The following is a 12,656-nucleotide window of genomic DNA, read 5'->3' on the forward strand; positions in this document are numbered from 1 at the left end:
ACTCCCAAACTCATTTTATGAGCCAGCATTACCCTGATACCAAAGTCAGGTACCAAAGGACACTACAGGAAAAGAAAACTATAGACCAATAACCCTCATGAATATAGATGTAAAAATTCTCTACAAAATATTAGCAAACTGAATTCAACAACACATTAAAAGGATCATCCTCAAGGACCAAGTGGAATTTATCCCTGTGATACAAGGATGCTTCAATATACACATACTGATAAATGTGATACACCACATTAATAGAAGGAAAGATAAAAACCATATGATCATGACAATAGATGCATAAAAAGCATTCGACAAAATACAACATCCTTTCATAATAAAAGTCTTCAACAAATTGGGTATAGAAGGAATGTACCTCAACATAATAAAGGCCATATACGGCCTTTATACAGCTAACATCATACTCAATGGTGAAAGATTGAAAGCTTTTCCTCTAAGACCAGGAACAAGACAAGGATGCTCACTCTCATCAACCACTCTTATTCAAGTCCTAGCTAGAGCAATTAGGCAAGACAAAAAAATAAAAGGCATCCAAATTGAAGAGGAAGAAGTAAAATTATCCTCATTTGTGGATGATATGATCTTATACGCAGAAAATCCTAAAGACTCAGTGAAAAAACTGTTGCAACTAATGAATGAATTCAGTAAAGTTGCAGGATACAAAATCAACATATACAAATCAGTTGCATTTCTACACACTAACAATGAAATATCTGAAAAAGAAATGAAGAAAATTATTCCATTCACAATAATAAAAAAATACAATGCTTATGAAAAAATTTAACTGAGGAAGTGAAGGATCTGAACAATAAAAACTATAAGACTTTGATGAAAGAAATTGAAGAATAAACAAATGGAAAGATATTCCGTGTTCACAGATCAGAATTAATATTTTTTTAAATGTCCATACTACCCAAAGCTATCTATAGACTCAATGCAATCTCTATCAAAATTCCTATGGCATTTTTCACAGAAATAGAACAAACAATCCTAAAATTTGTATGGTACCACAAAAGACCCCGAATAGCCAAAGTAATTCTGAGAAAAAAGAACAAAGTCAGAGGCATTACATTTCCTGATTTCAAACCATACTACAAAGCTATAGTAATCAAAACATGATGGTACTGCCATAAAAACAGACACATAGACCAATGGAACAGAAATGAGAGCCCAGAAATAAACCCCTGCAAATATGGTCAATTAATATTTGACAAGAGAGCCAAGAACACTTAATGGGGAAAGGATAGTCTCTTCAACAAATGGTGCAGGGAAGACTGGATATCCACATGCAGAAAAATAAAATTGGACCCTAGTCTTATACCACTCACAAAAATTAACTCAAAATGGATTAAAGACTTAAATATAAGGCCTGATATGGTAAAACTCCTGGAAGAAAACAAGCTCCTTGATATTGGTCTTGGCAATGATTTTTTGGATATGACACCAAAAGCACAAGCAACAAAAGCAAAAATCAACAAGTAGGATTACATCAAACTAAAAAGCTTCTGCACAGCAAAAGAAATGATCAACAGAATGAAAAGGCAACCTACGGGATGGGAGAAGATATTTGCAAACCATATATTGGATAAGGGGTTAATATCAAAGATACATTAAAAACTCATACAACTCTAGGTTGTTCACTTCACAAGGGCACTTGATCCAGGAGTGAGTGGGCTTACTATAGGAGGTAGGAGCTAAGCCTTGGGCAAAGTTTGAACGGTCAGAGGAGAGAGAGGGCATTCCAAGTGGAGGCACGCAGGAGGGGAGATTGAGGAGGGTGTGATGGGGGAAATAGTGGGAAACTAGTCTCAAAGGAGCAGAGAATCAGAAAAAGGGGGATATTAGGAGACAGGTGGGGCTGGATCATTCATTAAAAAAAAAATTCATATAACTCAATAACAAAAAAAAGAAGCAATCTGATTTAAAAATGGGCAGAGGAATTGAATAGACATTTTTTTCCAAAAAACACATCCAAATGGCCAAGAAGTACATGAAAAGGTGTTCAATATCACTAATCATCAGGGAAGTGCAAATCAAAACCACAGTGACATATTCCCTCACACTTGTTAGAATGGCCATCATCGAGAAGACAAGAGGTAACAAGTGTTGGGAAGGATGTGGAGGAAAGGGAACCCTTGTGCACTGCTAGGGGGAACATAAGTTGGTTCAGCCACTATGGAAAACAATATAAGAATTCCTTAAATAATTAAAAATACGGCTACCATAGGATCCAGCAATTCCACTTCTGGGTAAATAGCCAAAGGAAATGAAAACAGGATATCGAAGAAGATATTTGCACTCCCATGTTCATTGCAGCATTATTCACAATAGGCAAGATATGGAAACAACCTAAATGTCTGTCAACAAATGAATGGATAAAGAAGATGTGCTAAATATATACAATGGTTTATTATGCAGCCATAAGAAAGCAGGAAATCTTGCCATTTGTGACACCATGAACAGACTTGGTGGGCATTATGCTTGGCGAAATGTGCCAGAGAAAGGCAAATACTGTCTGAGATCACACTTATATGTGGAGTCTAAAAATGCCAAATTCATAGAAACAGAGAGTAGAATATGGCAGTTAACAGGGCTGGGGTGGGGAAACGGGCAGATGTTTTCAAAGGGTGCATACCTGCAACTGGAAGATGAATAAGTTCTGGAGATCTAATGCACAGCATAGTGATTATAGTCAATAGTACTGTTAAATACTTCAAAATTGCGAAGAGACTAGACCTTAAATGTTTTCACCACAAAAATGAAATGATAATTATGTGATGTGATAGAGGTCTTAGCTAAAGCTACGGTGGTAATCATATTGCAATATATAAATGTATCAAATCAACATGTTGTACACCTTAAACTTACACAATGTTATATGTCAATTATATCTCAATTTCTTAAAATGTGGTATATACATTCAATGAAATATTATTCAGTCTGAAAAAGAAAGGAAATTCTGACATGCTACAACACGGGTGAATCTTGAAGACATTATGCTAATTAAAATAAGCCAGAAAGAAAAGGACAAATATTTTATGATTCCACTTTTAAGAGGTACCTAGAGTAATCAAATTCATAGAAACATAAAGTACAATGGTGATTGCCAGGGACTGGCAAGGGAATGGGGAATGAGTGTTTTTTTTTTTTATTATTTTTTTAATAATTTTTTTCCCCCAAAGCCCCAGTAGATAGTTGTGTGTCATAGCTGCACATCCTTCTAGTTGCTGCATGTGGGACGCAGCCTCAGCATGCCGCGTCGAAGTGGTGCGTCAGTGCGCGCCCGGGATCCGAACCCGGGCCACCAGCAGCGGAGTGTGCACACTTAACCGCTAAGCCACGGGGCTGGCCCGGGAATGAGTGTTTAAAGGGCACAGAATTTCAGTTTGGGAAGTTGAAAAGTTCTGGAGCTGGATGGTGATGATGGTTTCACAATAATGTGAACATGCTTGATGCCATTGAAATGTACAATGTACATGTCCAATGTTAAATGTAAAAAGGTTAAAATGGTAAATTTTATGTTATGTATATGTTGCCACAATAAAAAAAAATATCCCCATTAAATATAACCTGAACTTCCATAGTGTAAGCTATTTGATTTAAATCTTGTTATTTGTGACAAACAAGCATATATAAGCAGGTTAATCCCTCCTAGGAGACTTCTCTACCAATAGTTAAACAATGTGCTATACTCCATGTGTTCAAATTCATTTGACTGCCCTTCTTTTGAAAGTTTCTTGCTCCAGGTGGTTTTATGTCTATGAAACTCCTACAAACAAGGTTCTAGTCCCAGGTCTGTCACTAACTGCCACTCAGTTTCCTCAGTGAGTTGAATTAGACCTGCGTTGTATAGCAGAACTGTCTGTGAATGGAAATGTTCGATATCTGCACTGTCCAATATGGCAGCCACTAGCCACTTTGGCTGTTGAGCACTTAAAGTGGAGCTAGTGCAACTAAGAAACTTATTTTTTATTTAATTTCAGTTATTGGAAAAATGTTTGGAACCACTTGGGCATGTGAATCTACTCTTTCAATGGTAAGTTTTAGAAAATCTAAATAGAGATCAAGTATTTCCAATGAAAATTTAGCATCCAAATGGAGATGTGCTATAATTGCAAAATACACATTGGATTTCAAAGACAGTATGAACAAAAGAATGCAGCATATTAATAACTTTCGTATTGATCACATATTGAAATGACATTTTCAATATATCGGGTTAAATATATTATTAAAATTAATTTCACTTGTTCCATTTTATTTTTTCTAAAGTAGCTACTAGAAAATTCAAAATTACATATGGGACTTGCATTATATTTTACTGAACAGCATTTAACTAGACAATTCCTAAGAACCCTTGCAATTCCCTGAATTTATAAGCATTAAAGCATAAGTAGCTTTATAAGCATTTTTAAAAATCCACTCTACTATTTAACAATGAAGACTATAATTACTGAATTTGGGGGGGGAAATTATTGTTAAATAGTTAATTGACATCTTCACACTTTACTTCCAACAGAACAACTCAGAAAATAAGTGAAAATTTCTAAGAGCAGAGTAGAATATTGTTTTGTCCTCAGAGTTGTATTTAGATGTGTGCTCATTTTTAGAATCCCAAGTTCAAGCACAATGCCTAGGAGATAACAGATGCTCAATGAATAATTTTGGATGAATATTAAAATTAGGACTTGCATTTTGACCAGACTTAATTAAATCACATTTGATGAGAACATTTATTAAAGATGAAACAGCATGAGGCCACAAGCCAGATAAAATAATTCGGCATTGGTTTTCTTACAGTAGAAGATAAAAAGAAGCTGGATACCGAAACCAAAGAGGTTTGTTTTTCCTCAAAGGACCTTGCTAATCACTGAAAGCAATGTTAATACTTGGTGACAACAAACTATCTTTTATAGGAAAAGTACTTTACAGACAAATACTATTAATCATCTCATTATATAAATGGTGAAATGGAAGCAGTGTGACATTAAGTGACTGTCGAAGTCACGCCAAGGGTTCCCTTCTTATACCTGGGGACTCAGCATTCTGAGTTTCTCCTTCTCCCCTATTTCCACTACCACACCAACAGGTTCTCCAGAGGAACCAGAGAGAAGCAGTTACCGGTTAAAATTAGGTTGAAAGGAAACACCACATTCACAAAGCACCTATTTTAACTTCATAAACTTAATAGGCTGAGTTCAAAATGGAATTATCATCATTGTCACTCACTAGTGAAAGGCTCTGAGCAAAGACCTTTGTATTAACCTTCAGTCAAAATTAACTTTTTTTTCCCTAACAGTTACACCAGGTCCTTGAAGTGCCCTTCCCTGCTGTTACTGGCAATGCCAATGTCGAGAGAAATAGTGCTGTTTTTGCATCAATCACATAGTTGCTTGCTGATCTAACAGAACTTATTTTCTTTACTTCCCTATATGCTCATCAAATTCAGAAACTCCTCTAATTAGAACAAAGCTTCCTTTTACTTCATCCTCCCTTTTTAAATTGAATCAGCAGCCAAGTTCAACTCAACAAATATTTATTACTGAGATCAAGAATGGACTAGGAATTATGAGTGGAGATAAACAAGGTGGCTCCTCAGAGCTTTTTGTCTGTGGTGCAGTCAGCTGTATATACAGAGAAAGTAGAGTGTTATAGAAAGACCAGGGTAGGAGAACTCCTAACACAGCCTGGGAAATGGGAGGTGATGAGTGTGGGGAGGTAAGGAAGCTGGGAGAGAGAAAAAGAATCCAGTTCTACATTTTAAGTAGCTCTGAGTAGAAGAGTAGAAATTAGCTGAGGGACTTTCCACTTCAAGCTGGCAGAGAAGCAATACTGACAGCTCTTTCTCTGTACCCAACCCTTTCAAATGAGGGGCATCTCCACTTCCTCACGTCTGATTTCCTCCCCAACTCTCTCCACTGAAACTGCTTGAGTCAAGATCGCCAATGCCTTCTGTCTTACTAAGTCCAATGTTTGTCCTAAGTATGCATCTTTCTCAATCCTTTGGCAGCATTTGACACAATTAATCACTCCCTCATTCTTGAAATGCTTCCTCACTTGGTTTCCAAACGCTGAAAACTCCTGTCTACTGGCTTCTCTTCCTAGCCCCTGACTCCTAGATATTGGAGTGGCCCCCAGCTTAGTTATTGACCCTATCCTTCCCTTCAGCTATTCTCGCAGTAATATCATCCAGTCCATGATGTTAAATATGACCCCTTGAGGGGACAACAACTCCCAGATATATATTCTCAGTTCTGATCTTTCCCTTGAGCTGAATGCCCCCTCAACACTTGGATATCTAATAAGTATCTGAAATGTAACATGTCCAAAACAGAGCTCTAGACTTCTCCCCTCAAACCTACTCCTCCCACAGTCTTCTCCATCTTTGTAAGCGCCATCACTACCCCTCCAGTAGCTCAGGTCAAAATCTTGGAGTCACTCTCAACTCTTCTTTATCCCCCTCCGACAATACATATAATTCATCAGCAAGTCATACTGGCTCCACCTTCAAAATATGTGCCATATCTGACTACTACTCACCACCTCATTCACCATGATCCTGGGCACCCTTGCCTGGACTACTGCAGTACCCACTTGACTGTTCTCCGTACTTCCACACTTGTCCCTCTTTTCACTACAGAGCAACTAGAGGCATCTAAATGACACTCTCCTACCACAAACCTTCAAGACTTTCCATTACCCTTGAAATAAAATAAAGAATCTTTATCATGGCCTTCGAAGTCCTTCATGATCTGGATCCTGGCTACCTTTCCAACATCATTTCCTATACTCTGCCCCTTGACCTCCGGGCTCCAGCCACAACAACTTTCTTCCCGTTCCTCACTTTTACCTCAATGCTTTTGCACTTTAGCTAATGCATCTTGCTGGAAGGCTCTTCTCTCCCTCGCTTCATTCAGATCTTTGCTTAAATCTCACCTGGACCACCCTCTCTAAAATAAGACACTCTCTCCCTTATGCCCCATAACCTCTATCATCTTACCTGCTTTATCTTCATAGTACATGATATTGTGCTATGTACTATTTATTAATATGTTGTCTATTTCTCCCACTGAAATACAAGCTCCATGATGGCAGAGACTCTGTCTTGTTACCACCATATCATCAGCCTCTATTGCAGTGCCTGGCACCTAGCAGGTATTCGATGAATATATTTTTAATAAATTATAAGAAAAAAGAACTTCGTACCTATAAAACCCTGCTCAAAAACAAGATGAGGAACCAGTGAAGAGCCAAAAACTGTGAGAGCAGAGAAGCCAAGAAGCCACAGCAGTGAACTGGGGCCCAAACAAGAAGCAGTCAGATAGGGCAGCCAGAACGAAGAGACTCACAAAAAAGGAAATAATAACATCCACTCAAGGTAAGAAATTATGCTAAATCTCAACAATAATTAGGGAAATGTGAATTAGATCAACATACCATTTCTCACCCATCACATTGGAAAAATTAGCGAAGTGTGCTATCAAAAGGTTGGTAAAGATATGGGGAAAATGTCCTCTCACATGCTGCTGTTAGGAGTGTAAATAGGTGCAGCCACTTTGCAGAGCAATTTTGCAGTATCTATAAAACCCAAATAGTCACACAACCTATGACCCAACATTTCCATTTATATTCTAGAGAAGCATTCACTCAGTTGGACAATGAGGCATATACAAGAATGCTTACTGAAGCCTGGTTTGTAGAATTAAAAAAATTAGGAACAATTTGGATTTCCTCAGTAGAGAAATGGATAAAAACCCCGTTATCTATTCATACAATGCAATAATATACAATAGTTAAAAGGCATGAGATAGATCTACATGTAATAATATGGACATCTCTCCAAGACTTTTTTTTTTTTTTTGTGAGGAGGACTAGCCCTGAGCTAACATCCAATGCCAATCCTCCCCTTTTTTCTTGAGGAAGATTGGCCCTAGGCTAACATCTGTGCCCATCTTCCTCCACTCTATATGGGACGCCACCACAGCAAGGCTTAACAAGTGGTGCATAGGTGCGTGCCCAGGATCCGAACCTGCGAACCCTGGGCTGCCGCAGCGGAGCGCACGCACCCAACCACTGTGCCACCGGGCGGCCCCTCCAAGACCTTTTTAAGTGAAAAAGACAATATGCAGAATTATTCAATATACCATTTCTATTAAAAATGTGTATACAGGGGCTGGCTCCATGGCGTAGTGGTTGAGTTTGGCGCGCTCCATTTCCGCAGTCCAGGTTCGCAGGTTCGGATCCTGGGTGCTGACCTACACCACTTGTCAGCCATGCTGTGGCAGCGACCCACATATGAAATAGAGGAAGATTGGCACGGATGTTATCTTAGGGCTAATCTTCCTCAAGCAAAAAAAAAAAGAGGAAGATTGGCAGCAGATGTTAGCTCAGGGCAAATCTTCCTCAGCAAAAAAAAAAAAATATGTGCACACACAGTATCACTATATGTCTTACAAAGAGATCAGATGTATTTGTACGTTGGAGGGAACAGAAGCAAGTGAGTTGTCAAAGAGGACCTCGTCTTTATATGTAATACTTTAATATTTCACAAGTAATTTATGAAAATATATATTTTTAAAGTATTAGGAAATGAGCTGAAAGAATTGGGATAGAGTTGGTGTTCAGAACAGAGCTAACAGCAAGAAAGCATGAAATAGTTTGGCATATTTGAAGAACAAATAGGTTTATATAGTTGACACATTAAGACTGAAGCAAGAAGTGGCAGAAATTGAGACTAGAGAGGCTGCCTGGGGCAAATTGTGAAAAGCCTTGTGTGCCAGACTAAGTCTTATGGACTTTATCCAATGATTCCACACCATTCATCTATCTCCCCAATATAAGTTGTAGCTTGGAGAACTATGGGAAATTTCTCAATAACTAGGATTGACCTTACACATTTTTCAATGTATGTTAAACCATTAAGTTCTCATTTAGCCGTGCAAAATAATAATTATCTATAAGCCCCTTTCACAATTTATGAGAGTTGCCCTGCTAAAATCATTTTATTATTTTAGACATTATAAAAAAACAACAGAGACTGACTATGGCACCAAATAAAATACTACTACCTCTTTGAAATTCCAGAAGAAAACCTAAGTTGAAAGAAAGATGAAGATGCTTAATTATAAAGATGTTTTCAGCCTACCTATTTAACTGCTTTATGATGACAGCATTCAATCCATCAGTCAGCATATCATTCATATATCAGATTTTTTGTTGAGTTCAACTGTGTTAGGTGCTGAGGCTACAACGATGAGCAAAGAGAGTCCCCACTCTCATGGAGCTTACATACTAGGCAGGGAAAGAGATATTAGATGAATTATCACAACAGAGAAATATAAAATTGCAGCACTAATAAGATCTACAAAGCAGTGGCCCACAGCTGTTTATGCCCATAGTGGGGGAATCTGACTTAGGAAGGTCAGGGAAGGCTTTGCTGAGGAAGAGGAGATAGAGATTTAAAGGAAGCGAAGAAAAAACTAGGAGAAGCAGCAGTGGGTGAGGAAGTTAATTCTTCTTGACAGACGGAACAGCAAATGCAAAGGCCCTATGGCTAGAAAGGTAGAATGCTAATATTTCAAGGGACTTGTGAGAAGATAGTTGTTGAAAAAACTTTTTTTTTTTTCTTGCTGTTCCCTAGTTTGTCAGCCTGGAGAAAGACAGAGAGAGTATAAATATATCCCATACCTAAACACTTGACCTTGCCATCTTGCCCCACAAAATGCTTTTTTAGTAGCAGCAAAGGCTATAAATCCATTATTTGTTGAAGACTCTTAAACCTGAGGCTGCATCCCCTCCAGTCTGAGTTGCCTAGTCAAGTACCACAAATAGTCAAATCAATCACCTTGGAGAATGAATGGCTTGTGTATTCACAAAATAAGAAAATTCTGATGCTTCACCTGGAAAAAAAGAGAGTCAAAGCATTTCTGTAGCTCATAGAAGAAACAAGCAGTTGATTGCTGAATTTTTTACTTTATGGTATCTTTTGGCATCTATAGAACTGCCTGTCTACAAGAAGAAAAGTTTGCTCTTGAGTCCTCAACAAAAATTTGTCAATGCCCTCAACAATGACTTTCCAAAATGTTTTTGACTGCAACTCACATTAAAAAAATCTATTTCAGTGGGGCCGGTGGCATAAGCGGTTAATTGCCTGTGCTCCACTGCGGCGGCCCGGGGTTCACGGGTTCGGATCCCCGGCGTGCACCCACGCACTGCTTGGCAAGCCATGCTGTGGCGGCGTCCCATATAAAGTGGAGGAAGATGGGCACGGATGTTAGCCCATGGCCAGTCTTCCTCAGCAAAATGAGGAGCATTGGCAGATGTTAGCTCAGGGCGGATCTTCCTCACACAAACACACACACACACACACAAAATCTATTTGAGGGGCTGGCCCTGTGGCCTAATGGTTAGGTCTGGTGTGCTCCGCTTCGGGTCTGGGTTCAGTTCCCCAGCGAGGACCTACACCACTCGTCAGCCATGCTGTGGTGGCAATCCACATACAAAATAGAGGAAGATTGGCACAGGTGTTAGCTTAGGGTGAATCTTCCTCAGCAAAAAAAAAAAAAAAAAAAAACACCTCTAAAAAACCTATTTCACATTGTGATTACCATAAACAGTATATAGACACATAAACAAAAGTTTTATGTTTCAAATAAACCAACTGTAAAAAGATTTATTTTTAAAAAGCGTCCATTGGGGAAATTGGAATATTTGGATATTTTGGAGATTGGATATTACATGATATCAAATAATTGTTAATTTTATTAGGATTGATAACAATTACACTGTAGTTATGTAAGAAAATGTCTATGCTTTTAACATCCTGAAACATATGGGAGAGAAATGAAGTAATGTGTGGGATTTGCTGTAAAATATATCAGCAAAAAAAATTTAAAGAGAAATGAAGCTGGTATGACAAAAATCTGGATAATTGTTGGATCTAGGTGATGGGTATATGAGGGTTCATTATACTATTTTCTCTACTTTTGTATATGCTTGAAATTTTTCATAATAAAAAAATTAAGTTCAAATGAAATGAACCTGCTCTTACCCTGACTGTATATAATGCGCTTTGATATTTCCTGTTTTTTTTTAACTAAATAATAGAAGGAAAAAAGAATGCTTGTGATGACCCATGAGTTGATTTCATGATGCACTCAAGGCTTGTGATGCACGATTTGAGATTGCTAGCTACCTTGATCTTTGCCCTGCCCACACGGAATCAATATAACCCAAAAGACACCTTTTGGTCACTTGAATGCAAATTAAAAACAAAAAGCCTAATTCTTACCTCAATGTCTCCAGCTTCCAAAAATGTAATGCCTCTTGACATTTCCATCGTTGTCTAAGTTCAGCATAACTAGCTGCTGCCACTTTGGGAGTGCCTGATAACATCTATCGCAGTACAAGGATGTATGTCTCCCTGGTGACATCTAAATGTTGATCTTGTAAATTCTACAACAACACATAATGTAGTACAAAGATATGCCAAGTAGCATCAAAAACACTTTTTTTCAAAATCTGGGTTTAATATAAATGTCAAATCAAATTTAAAGGAAAACAAATTACGAAGTGTATTCAGATGACTTCAGCTAATTAATTCTCTCCATTGATAATATTCTGAACTTTGGACACAGAGGTTATTAAATGCTTTATTTTTGTTATTACTTATAGTTGCCAATTTACAAAGCAAGTTAACTGTATAAGCTGCTAAATTTTTTTAAAAGACAAATTCTATTTTTGTACTAAGTGGGAATTTCCAACGTTAAATAAATCCATCTATACCTAGTGTTTTTATTGTGCTGAGATGTGAGTAAAAACCCCTATGATCCAAAAGACCAATATATTACAGTCTACCTTCCTTTTGCTAACCTGGGGGAGAATGTCCATCAGTTCTAAAATGCCACTCTGACTCTGAATACCTTTCTTGCCTTCTCTCCCAAAATCATATGTAGCAGACAGTATTGGCTGGCTATCTAGCATTCATATTGCAGCTTCCTCTATCCACTTCTTAACTGCAACTGACTTTTACTCAGATTATCACCTTTCTCCACTCCTTGGGTGCTTCAGGGAAGCTGCTCCACCCCAATTGGTAGTTCCAGGGATATAATCCAATTTATCTAAGCCAGTCATGCTAATCCCCTTCTCCTTGCCATTGATTGGTTTAGGAATGAACATGTGATAAAATTCCGGCCAATGAGACAGAAGAGCAAGTCACCCAGAAGGGTTTCTGGGAAAGGTTTTCCTGCTCCTAAGAGACAGGAGATTGTTCATTTGGACAATGTCAGAGCTGCACAGGGAGCTGGAACTCCAGCAGCATCTTTCTACTACCCTCAAGGAAACTCATACAGAGGAGGGCCAATCTAAGAGATTTACACAGAAACAGACGAGAGGCTCTTACTTCTGAGATTCTTATAATGTGAAATGATCAATTTCCTTATCATTTAAACCACTTGCCTGTTCCTTGTGGCTAAGAGCTCTAAACGATACATTAGCTTGTTAGAATTTCAGGCAAATCCTTACATTCATTACATGTTAAGCAATTTGTGAGCTTAAAATAAGAGTGGGTCTGTGTGACTCCAAAACAGCTGGTCATTTCAGTTCAAAAACAAAAAATAAGTGTACGAGTTGATATGGTATCA

This window comes from Ceratotherium simum, chromosome 5 (genome assembly GCF_057802395.1).
Source record: "Ceratotherium simum simum isolate JZ-2026a chromosome 5, ASM5780239v1, whole genome shotgun sequence".
NCBI lineage: Eukaryota > Metazoa > Chordata > Mammalia > Perissodactyla > Rhinocerotidae > Ceratotherium > Ceratotherium simum.